This window comes from Limanda limanda, unplaced genomic scaffold (assembly GCF_963576545.1).
Source record: "Limanda limanda unplaced genomic scaffold, fLimLim1.1 SCAFFOLD_105, whole genome shotgun sequence".
In the NCBI taxonomy this organism is placed as follows: Eukaryota; Metazoa; Chordata; class Actinopteri; order Pleuronectiformes; family Pleuronectidae; genus Limanda; species Limanda limanda.
The window spans coordinates 98,363-110,510 of record NW_026870610.1 but is presented as its reverse complement, the minus strand read 5'-3'; positions in this window follow the sequence as shown (position 1 = coordinate 110,510).

Below are 12,148 nucleotides of genomic sequence, written 5' to 3'. Positions count from 1 at the left end.
ATCGGTACCATCCTTGAGCTTCTCCGACTTTCGGAAGGGTTAGGGTTAGGGTTAGGGATGAAAGCACATAGGAGAAAGAGATATTCTTGAATAACTTTTTTTGTGAAGGTCGGAGAGACTTGCAAGTAGACTCTACCCCCACTAAATGGGGTAGCGCGCATCGATCGGTACCATCCTTGAGCTTTTCCGACTTTCGGAAGGGTTAGGGTTAGGGTTAGGGATGAAAGCACATAGGAGAAAGAGATATTCTTGAATAACTTTTTTTGTGAAGGTCGGAGAGACTTGGAAAGTGGTTGCATCTGGACTAATTTGGGTCCTGCGGATCGATTGGTACCATCCCCGAGCTTGTAAGATTTTCGGAAGAGGTCGACCGACGAAATTCCCCCAAATCTGAGGAGATATTCTTGAATAACTTTTTTTGTGAAGGTCGGAGAGACTTGCAAGTAGGCTCTACCCCCACTAAATGGGGTTGCGCGCATCGATCGGTACCATCCTTGAGCTTCTCCGACTTTCGGAAGGGTTAGGGTTAGGGTTAGGGATGAAAGCACATAGGAGAAAGAGATATTCTTGAATAACTTTTTTTGTGAAGGTCGGAGAGACTTGCAAGTAGACTCTACCCCCACTAAATGGGGTAGCGCGCATCGATCGGTACCATCCTTGAGCTTTTCCGACTTTCGGAAGGGTTAGGGTTAGGGTTAGGGATGAAAGCACATAGGAGAAAGAGATATTCTTGAATAACTTTTTTTGTGAAGGTCGGAGAGACTTGGAAAGTGGTTGCATCTGGACTAATTTGGGTCCTGCGGATCGATTGGTACCATCCCCGAGCTTGTACGACCTTCGAAAGAGGTCGACCGACGAAATTCCCCCAAATCTGAGGAGATATTCTTGAATAACTTTTTTTGTGAAGGTCGGAGAGACTTGCAAGTAGGCTCTACCCCCACTAAATGGGGTTGCGCGCATCGATCGGTACCATCCTTGAGCTTCTCCGACTTTCGGAAGAGTTAGGGTTAGGGTTAGGGATGAAAGCACATAGGAGAAAGAGATATTCTTGAATAACTTTTTTTGTGAAGGTCGGAGAGACTTGGAAAGTGGTTGCATCTGGACTAATTTGGGTCCTGCGGATCGATTGGTACCATCCCCGAGCTTGTAAGATTTTCGGAAGAGGTCGACCGACGAAATTCCCCCAAATCTGAGGAGATATTCTTGAATAACTTTTTTTGTGAAGGTCGGAGAGACTTGCAAGTAGGCTCTACCCCCACTAAATGGGGTTGCGCGCATCGATCGGTACCATCCTTGAGCTTCTCCGACTTTCGGAAGGGTTAGGGTTAGGGTTAGGGATGAAAGCACATAGGAGAAAGAGATATTCTTGAATAACTTTTTTTGTGAAGGTCGGAGAGACTTGCAAGTAGACTCTACCCCCACTAAATGGGGTAGCACGCATCGATCGGTACCATCCTTGAGCTTTTCCGACTTTCGGAAGGGTTAGGGTTAGGGTTAGGGATGAAAGCACATAGGAGAAAGAGATATTCTTGAATAACTTTTTTTGTGAAGGTCGGAGAGACTTGGAAAGTGGTTGCATCTGGACTAATTTGGGTCCTGCGGATCGATTGGTACCATCCCCGAGCTTGTACGACCTTCGAAAGAGGTCGACCGACGAAATTCCCCCAAATCTGAGGAGATATTCTTGAATAACTTTTTTTGTGAAGGTCGGAGAGACTTGCAAGTAGGCTCTACCCCCACTAAATGGGGTTGCGCGCATCGATCGGTACCATCCTTGAGCTTCTCCGACTTTCGGAAGGGTTAGGGTTAGGGTTAGGGATGAAAGCACATAGGAGAAAGAGATATTCTTGAATAACTTTTTTTGTGAAGGTCGGAGAGACTTGGAAAGTGGTTGCATCTGGACTAATTTGGGTCCTGCGGATCGATTGGTACCATCCCCGAGCTTGTACGACCTTCAGAAGAGGTCGACCGACGAAATTCCCCCAAATCTGAGGAGATATTCTTGAATAACTTTTTTTGTGAAGGTCGGAGAGACTTGCAAGTAGGCTCTACCCCCACTAAATGGGGTAGCGCGCATCGATCGGTACCATCCCTGAGCTTCTCCGACTTTCGGAAGGGTTAGGGTTAGGGTTAGGGATGAAAGCACATAGGAGAAAGAGATATTCTTGAATAACTTTTTTTGTGAAGGTCGGAGAGACTTGCAAGTAGGCTCTACCCCCACTAAATGGGGTAGCACGCATCGATCGGTACCATCCTTGAGCTTCTCCGACTTTCGGAAGGGTTAGGGTTAGGGTTAGGGATGAAAGCACATAGGAGAAAGAGATATTCTTGAATAACTTTTTTTGTGAAGGTCGGAGAGACTTGCAAGTAGGCTCTACCCCCACTAAATGGGGTAGCGCGCATCGATCGGTACCATCCTTGAGCTTCTCCGACTTTCAAAAGGGTTAGGGTTAGGGTTAGGGATGAAAGCACATAGGAGAAAGAGATATTCTTGAATAACTTTTTTTGTGAAGGTCGGAGAGACTTGGAAAGTGGTTGCATCTGGACTAATTTGGGTCCTGCAGATCGATTGGTACCATCCCCGAGCTTGTACGACCTTCGGAAGAGGTCGACCGACGAAATTCCCCCAAATCTGAGGAGATATTCTTGAATAACTTTTTTTGTGAAGGTCGGAGAGACTTGCAAGTAGGCTCTACCCCCACTAAATGGGGTAGCGCGCATCGATCGGTACCATCCTTGAGCTTCTCCGACTTTCGGAAGAGTTAGGGTTAGGGTTAGGGATGAAAGCACATAGGAGAAAGAGATATTCTTGAATAACTTTTTTTGTGAAGGTCGGAGAGACTTGCAAGTAGGCTCTACCCCCACTAAATGGGGTTGCGCGCATCGATCGGTACCATCCTTGAGCTTCTCCGACTTTCGGAAGAGTTAGGGTTAGGGTTAGGGATGAAAGCACATAGGAGAAAGAGATATTCTTGAATAACTTTTTTTGTGAAGGTCGGAGAGACTTGCAAGTAGGCTCTACCCCCACTAAATGGGGTAGCGCGCATCGATCGGTACCATCCTTGAGCTTCTCCGACTTTCAAAAGGGTTAGGGTTAGGGTTAGGGATGAAAGCACATAGGAGAAAGAGATATTCTTGAATAACTTTTTTTGTGAAGGTCGGAGAGACTTGGAAAGTGGTTGCATCTGGACTAATTTGGGTCCTGCAGATCGATTGGTACCATCCCCGAGCTTGTACGACCTTCGGAAGAGGTCGACCGACGAAATTCCCCCAAATCTGAGGAGATATTCTTGAATAACTTTTTTTGTGAAGGTCGGAGAGACTTGCAAGTAGGCTCTACCCCCACTAAATGGGGTAGCGCGCATCGATCGGTACCATCCTTGAGCTTCTCCGACTTTCGGAAGAGTTAGGGTTAGGGTTAGGGATGAAAGCACATAGGAGAAAGAGATATTCTTGAATAACTTTTTTTGTGAAGGTCGGAGAGACTTGCAAGTAGGCTCTACCCCCACTAAATGGGGTTGCGCGCATCGATCGGTACCATCCTTGAGCTTCTCCGACTTTCGGAAGAGTTAGGGTTAGGGTTAGGGATGAAAGCACATAGGAGAAAGAGATATTCTTGAATAACTTTTTTTGTGAAGGTCGGAGAGACTTGGAAAGTGGTTGCATCTGGACTAATTTGGGTCCTGCGGATCGATTGGTACCATCCCCGAGCTTGTAAGATTTTCGGAAGAGGTCGACCGACGAAATTCCCCCAAATCTGAGGAGATATTCTTGAATAACTTTTTTTGTGAAGGTCGGAGAGACTTGCAAGTAGGCTCTACCCCCACTAAATGGGGTTGCGCGCATCGATCGGTACCATCCTTGAGCTTCTCCGACTTTCGGAAGGGTTAGGGTTAGGGTTAGGGATGAAAGCACATAGGAGAAAGAGATATTCTTGAATAACTTTTTTTGTGAAGGTCGGAGAGACTTGCAAGTAGACTCTACCCCCACTAAATGGGGTAGCACGCATCGATCGGTACCATCCTTGAGCTTTTCCGACTTTCGGAAGGGTTAGGGTTAGGGTTAGGGATGAAAGCACATAGGAGAAAGAGATATTCTTGAATAACTTTTTTTGTGAAGGTCGGAGAGACTTGGAAAGTGGTTGCATCTGGACTAATTTGGGTCCTGCGGATCGATTGGTACCATCCCCGAGCTTGTACGACCTTCGAAAGAGGTCGACCGACGAAATTCCCCCAAATCTGAGGAGATATTCTTGAATAACTTTTTTTGTGAAGGTCGGAGAGACTTGCAAGTAGGCTCTACCCCCACTAAATGGGGTTGCGCGCATCGATCGGTACCATCCTTGAGCTTCTCCGACTTTCGGAAGGGTTAGGGTTAGGGTTAGGGATGAAAGCACATAGGAGAAAGAGATATTCTTGAATAACTTTTTTTGTGAAGGTCGGAGAGACTTGGAAAGTGGTTGCATCTGGACTAATTTGGGTCCTGCGGATCGATTGGTACCATCCCCGAGCTTGTACGACCTTCAGAAGAGGTCGACCGACGAAATTCCCCCAAATCTGAGGAGATATTCTTGAATAACTTTTTTTGTGAAGGTCGGAGAGACTTGCAAGTAGGCTCTACCCCCACTAAATGGGGTAGCGCGCATCGATCGGTACCATCCCTGAGCTTCTCCGACTTTCGGAAGGGTTAGGGTTAGGGTTAGGGATGAAAGCACATAGGAGAAAGAGATATTCTTGAATAACTTTTTTTGTGAAGGTCGGAGAGACTTGCAAGTAGGCTCTACCCCCACTAAATGGGGTAGCACGCATCGATCGGTACCATCCTTGAGCTTCTCCGACTTTCGGAAGGGTTAGGGTTAGGGTTAGGGATGAAAGCACATAGGAGAAAGAGATATTCTTGAATAACTTTTTTTGTGAAGGTCGGAGAGACTTGCAAGTAGGCTCTACCCCCACTAAATGGGGTAGCGCGCATCGATCGGTACCATCCTTGAGCTTCTCCGACTTTCAAAAGGGTTAGGGTTAGGGTTAGGGATGAAAGCACATAGGAGAAAGAGATATTCTTGAATAACTTTTTTTGTGAAGGTCGGAGAGACTTGGAAAGTGGTTGCATCTGGACTAATTTGGGTCCTGCAGATCGATTGGTACCATCCCCGAGCTTGTACGACCTTCGGAAGAGGTCGACCGACGAAATTCCCCCAAATCTGAGGAGATATTCTTGAATAACTTTTTTTGTGAAGGTCGGAGAGACTTGCAAGTAGGCTCTACCCCCACTAAATGGGGTAGCGCGCATCGATCGGTACCATCCTTGAGCTTCTCCGACTTTCGGAAGGGTTAGGGTTAGGGTTAGGGATGAAAGCACATAGGAGAAAGAGATATTCTTGAATAACTTTTTTTGTGAAGGTCGGAGAGACTTGCAAGTAGGCTCTACCCCCACTAAATGGGGTAGCGCGCATCGATCGGTACCATCCTTGAGCTTCTCCGACTTTCGGAAGGGTTAGGGTTAGGGATGAAAGCACATAGGAGAAAGAGATATTCTTGAATAACTTTTTTTGTGAAGGTCGGAGAGACTTGGAAAGTGGTTGCATCTGGACTAATTTGGGTCCTGCGGATCGATTGGTACCATCCCTGAGCTTGTACGATTTTCGGAAGAGGTCGACCGACGAAATTCCCCCAAATCTGAGGAGATATTCTTGAATAACTTTTTTTGTGAAGGTCGGAGAGACTTGCAAGTAGGCTCTACCCCCACTAAATGGGGTAGCGCGCATCGATCGGTACCATCCTTGAGCTTCTCCGACTTTCGGAAGGGTTAGGGGTAGGGTTAGGGATGAAAGCACATAGGAGAAAGAGATATTCTTGAATAACTTTTTTTGTGAAGGTCGGAGAGACTTGCAAGTAGGCTCTACCCCCACTAAATGGGGTAGCGCGCATCGATCGGTACCATCCTTGAGCTTCTCCGACTTTCGGAAGGGTTAGGGTTAGGGTTAGGGATGAAAGCACATAGGAGAAAGAGATATTCTTGAATAACTTTTTTTGTGAAGGTCGGAGAGACTTGCAAGTAGGCTCTACCCCCACTAAATGGGGTAGCGCGCATCGATCGGTACCATCCTTGAGCTTCTCCGACTTTCGGAAGGGTTAGGGTTAGGGTTAGGGATGAAAGCACATAGGAGAAAGAGATATTCTTGAATAACTTTTTTTGTGAAGGTCGGAGAGACTTGGAAAGTGGTTGCATCTGGACTAATTTGGGTCCTGCGGATCGATTGGTACCATCCCCGAGCTTGTACGACCTTCGGAAGAGGTCGACCGACGAAATTCCCCCAAATCTGAGGAGATATTCTTGAATAACTTTTTTTGTGAAGGTCGGAGAGACTTGCAAGTAGGCTCTACCCCCACTAAATGGGGTAGCGCGCATCGATCGGTACCATCTTTGAGCTTCTCCGACTTTCGGAAGGGTTAGGGTTAGGGTTAGGGATGAAAGCACATAGGAGAAAGAGATATTCTTGAATAACTTTTTTTGTGAAGGTCGGAGAGACTTGCAAGTAGGCTCTACCCCCACTAAATGGGGTAACGCGCATCGATCGGTACCATCCTTGAGCTTCTCCGACTTTCGGAAGGGTTAGGGTTAGGGTTAGGGATGAAAGCACATAGGAGAAAGAGATATTCTTGAATAACTTTTTTTGTGAAGGTCGGAGAGACTTGGAAAGTGGTTGCATCTGGACTAATTTGGGTCCTGCGGATCGATTGGTACCATCCCCGAGCTTGTACGATTTTCGGAAGAGGTCGACCGACGAAATTCCCCCAAATCTGAGGAGATATTCTTGAATAACTTTTTTTGTGAAGGTCGGAGAGACTTGCAAGTAGGCTCTACCCCCACTAAATGGGGTTGCGCGCATCGATCGGTACCATCCTTGAGCTTCTCCGACTTTCGGAAGGGTTAGGGTTAGGGATGAAAGCACATAGGAGAAAGAGATATTCTTGAATAACTTTTTTTGTGAAGGTCGGAGAGACTTGCAAGTAGACTCTACCCCCACTAAATGGGGTAGCGCGCATCGATCGGTACCATCCTTGAGCTTTTCCGACTTTCGGAAGGGTTAGGGTTAGGGTTAGGGATGAAAGCACATAGGAGAAAGAGATATTCTTGAATAACTTTTTTTGTGAAGGTCGGAGAGACTTGGAAAGTGGTTGCATCTGGACTAATTTGGGTCCTGCGGATCGATTGGTACCATCCCCGAGCTTGTACGACCTTCGAAAGAGGTCGACCGACGAAATTCCCCCAAATCTGAGGAGATATTCTTGAATAACTTTTTTTGTGAAGGTCGGAGAGACTTGCAAGTAGGCTCTACCCCCACTAAATGGGGTTGCGCGCATCGATCGGTACCATCCTTGAGCTTCTCCGACTTTCGGAAGGGTTAGGGTTAGGGTTAGGGATGAAAGCACATAGGAGAAAGAGATATTCTTGAATAACTTTTTTTGTGAAGGTCGGAGAGACTTGGAAAGTGGTTGCATCTGGACTAATTTGGGTCCTGCGGATCGATTGGTACCATCCCCGAGCTTGTACGACCTTCGGAAGAGGTCGACCGACGAAATTCCCCCAAATCTGAGGAGATATTCTTGAATAACTTTTTTTGTGAAGGTCGGAGAGACTTGCAAGTAGGCTCTACCCCCACTAAATGGGGTAGCGCGCATCGATCGGTACCATCCCTGAGCTTCTCCGACTGTCGGAAGGGTTAGGGTTAGGGTTAGGGATGAAAGCACATAGGAGAAAGAGATATTCTTGAATAACTTTTTTTGTGAAGGTCGGAGAGACTTGCAAGTAGGCTCTACCCCCACTAAATGGGGTTGCGCGCATCGATCGGTACCATCCTTGAGCTTCTCCGACTTTCGGAAGGGTTAGGGTTAGGGTTAGGGATGAAAGCACATAGGAGAAAGAGATATTCTTGAATAACTTTTTTTGTGAAGGTCGGAGAGACTTGCAAGTAGACTCTACCCCCACTAAATGGGGTAGCGCGCATCGATCGGTACCATCCTTGAGCTTTTCCGACTTTCGGAAGGGTTAGGGTTAGGGTTAGGGATGAAAGCACATAGGAGAAAGAGATATTCTTGAATAACTTTTTTTGTGAAGGTCGGAGAGACTTGGAAAGTGGTTGCATCTGGACTAATTTGGGTCCTGCGGATCGATTGGTACCATCCCCGAGCTTGTACGACCTTCGAAAGAGGTCGACCGACGAAATTCCCCCAAATCTGAGGAGATATTCTTGAATAACTTTTTTTGTGAAGGTCGGAGAGACTTGCAAGTAGGCTCTACCCCCACTAAATGGGGTTGCGCGCATCGATCGGTACCATCCTTGAGCTTCTCCGACTTTCGGAAGGGTTAGGGTTAGGGTTAGGGATGAAAGCACATAGGAGAAAGAGATATTCTTGAATAACTTTTTTTGTGAAGGTCGGAGAGACTTGGAAAGTGGTTGCATCTGGACTAATTTGGGTCCTGCGGATCGATTGGTACCATCCCCGAGCTTGTACGACCTTCGGAAGAGGTCGACCGACGAAATTCCCCCAAATCTGAGGAGATATTCTTGAATAACTTTTTTTGTGAAGGTCGGAGAGACTTGCAAGTAGGCTCTACCCCCACTAAATGGGGTTGCGCGCATCGATCGGTACCATCCTTGAGCTTCTCCGACTTTCGGAAGGGTTAGGGTTAGGGTTAGGGATGAAAGCACATAGGAGAAAGAGATATTCTTGAATAACTTTTTTTGTGAAGGTCGGAGAGACTTGCAAGTAGACTCTACCCCCACTAAATGGGGTAGCGCGCATCGATCGGTACCATCCTTGAGCTTTTCCGACTTTCGGAAGGGTTAGGGTTAGGGTTAGGGATGAAAGCACATAGGAGAAAGAGATATTCTTGAATAACTTTTTTTGTGAAGGTCGGAGAGACTTGGAAAGTGGTTGCATCTGGACTAATTTGGGTCCTGCGGATCGATTGGTACCATCCCCGAGCTTGTACGACCTTCGAAAGAGGTCGACCGACGAAATTCCCCCAAATCTGAGGAGATATTCTTGAATAACTTTGTTTGTGAAGGTCGGAGAGACTTGCAAGTAGGCTCTACCCCCACTAAATGGGGTTGCGCGCATCGATCGGTACCATCCTTGAGCTTCTCCGACTTTCGGAAGGGTTAGGGTTAGGGTTAGGGATGAAAGCACATAGGAGAAAGAGATATTCTTGAATAACTTTTTTTGTGAAGGTCGGAGAGACTTGCAAGTAGACTCTACCCCCACTAAATGGGGTAGCGCGCATCGATCGGTACCATCCTTGAGCTTTTCCGACTTTCGGAAGGGTTAGGGTTAGGGTTAGGGATGAAAGCACATAGGAGAAAGAGATATTCTTGAATAACTTTTTTTGTGAAGGTCGGAGAGACTTGGAAAGTGGTTGCATCTGGACTAATTTGGGTCCTGCGGATCGATTGGTACCATCCCCGAGCTTGTACGACCTTCGAAAGAGGTCGACCGACGAAATTCCCCCAAATCTGAGGAGATATTCTTGAATAACTTTGTTTGTGAAGGTCGGAGAGACTTGCAAGTAGGCTCTACCCCCACTAAATGGGGTTGCGCGCATCGATCGGTACCATCCTTGAGCTTCTCCGACTTTCGGAAGGGTTAGGGTTAGGGTTAGGGATGAAAGCACATAGGAGAAAGAGATATTCTTGAATAACTTTTTTTGTGAAGGTCGGAGAGACTTGCAAGTAGACTCTACCCCCACTAAATGGGGTAGCGCGCATCGATCGGTACCATCCTTGAGCTTTTCCGACTTTCGGAAGGGTTAGGGTTAGGGTTAGGGATGAAAGCACATAGGAGAAAGAGATATTCTTGAATAACTTTTTTTGTGAAGGTCGGAGAGACTTGGAAAGTGGTTGCATCTGGACTAATTTGGGTCCTGCGGATCGATTGGTACCATCCCCGAGCTTGTACGACCTTCGAAAGAGGTCGACCGACGAAATTCCCCCAAATCTGAGGAGATATTCTTGAATAACTTTGTTTGTGAAGGTCGGAGAGACTTGCAAGTAGGCTCTACCCCCACTAAATGGGGTTGCGCGCATCGATCGGTACCATCCTTGAGCTTCTCCGACTTTCGGAAGGGTTAGGGTTAGGGTTAGGGATGAAAGCACATAGGAGAAAGAGATATTCTTGAATAACTTTTTTTGTGAAGGTCGGAGAGACTTGGAAAGTGGTTGCATCTGGACTAATTTGGGTCCTGCGGATCGATTGGTACCATCCCCGAGCTTGTACGACCTTCGGAAGAGGTCGACCGACGAAATTCCCCCAAATCTGAGGAGATATTCTTGAATAACTTTTTTTGTGAAGGTCGGAGAGACTTGCAAGTAGGCTCTACCCCCACTAAATGGGGTAGCGCGCATCGATCGGTACCATCCCTGAGCTTCTCCGACTGTCGGAAGGGTTAGGGTTAGGGTTAGGGATGAAAGCACATAGGAGAAAGAGATATTCTTGAATAACTTTTTTTGTGAAGGTCGGAGAGACTTGCAAGTAGGCTCTACCCCCACTAAATGGGGTAGCACGCATCGATCGGTACCATCCTTGAGCTTCTCCGACTTTCGGAAGGGTTAGGGTTAGGGTTAGGGATGAAAGCACATAGGAGAAAGAGATATTCTTGAATAACTTTTTTTGTGAAGGTCGGAGAGACTTGCAAGTAGGCTCTACCCCCACTAAATGGGGTAGCGCGCATCGATCGGTACCATCCTTGAGCTTCTCCGACTTTCAAAAGGGTTAGGGTTAGGGTTAGGGATGAAAGCACATAGGAGAAAGAGATATTCTTGAATAACTTTTTTTGTGAAGGTCGGAGAGACTTGGAAAGTGGTTGCATCTGGACTAATTTGGGTCCTGCGGATCGATTGGTACCATCCCCGAGCTTGTACGACCTTCGAAAGAGGTCGACCGACGAAATTCCCCCAAATCTGAGGAGATATTCTTGAATAACTTTTTTTGTGAAGGTCGGAGAGACTTGCAAGTAGGCTCTACCCCCACTAAATGGGGTTGCGCGCATCGATCGGTACCATCCTTGAGCTTCTCCGACTTTCGGAAGGGTTAGGGTTAGGGTTAGGGATGAAAGCACATAGGAGAAAGAGATATTCTTGAATAACTTTTTTTGTGAAGGTCGGAGAGACTTGGAAAGTGGTTGCATCTGGACTAATTTGGGTCCTGCGGATCGATTGGTACCATCCCCGAGCTTGTACGACCTTCGGAAGAGGTCGACCGACGAAATTCCCCCAAATCTGAGGAGATATTCTTGAATAACTTTTTTTGTGAAGGTCGGAGAGACTTGCAAGTAGGCTCTACCCCCACTAAATGGGGTTGCGCGCATCGATCGGTACCATCCTTGAGCTTCTCCGACTTTCGGAAGGGTTAGGGTTAGGGTTAGGGATGAAAGCACATAGGAGAAAGAGATATTCTTGAATAACTTTTTTTGTGAAGGTCGGAGAGACTTGCAAGTAGACTCTACCCCCACTAAATGGGGTAGCGCGCATCGATCGGTACCATCCTTGAGCTTTTCCGACTTTCGGAAGGGTTAGGGTTAGGGTTAGGGATGAAAGCACATAGGAGAAAGAGATATTCTTGAATAACTTTTTTTGTGAAGGTCGGAGAGACTTGGAAAGTGGTTGCATCTGGACTAATTTGGGTCCTGCGGATCGATTGGTACCATCCCCGAGCTTGTACGACCTTCGAAAGAGGTCGACCGACGAAATTCCCCCAAATCTGAGGAGATATTCTTGAATAACTTTGTTTGTGAAGGTCGGAGAGACTTGCAAGTAGGCTCTACCCCCACTAAATGGGGTTGCGCGCATCGATCGGTACCATCCTTGAGCTTCTCCGACTTTCGGAAGGGTTAGGGTTAGGGTTAGGGATGAAAGCACATAGGAGAAAGAGATATTCTTGAATAACTTTTTTTGTGAAGGTCGGAGAGACTTGCAAGTAGACTCTACCCCCACTAAATGGGGTAGCGCGCATCGATCGGTACCATCCTTGAGCTTTTCCGACTTTCGGAAGGGTTAGGGTTAGGGTTAGGGATGAAAGCACATAGGAGAAAGAGATATTCTTGAATAACTTTTTTTGTGAAGGTCGGAGAGACTTGGAAAGTGGTTGCA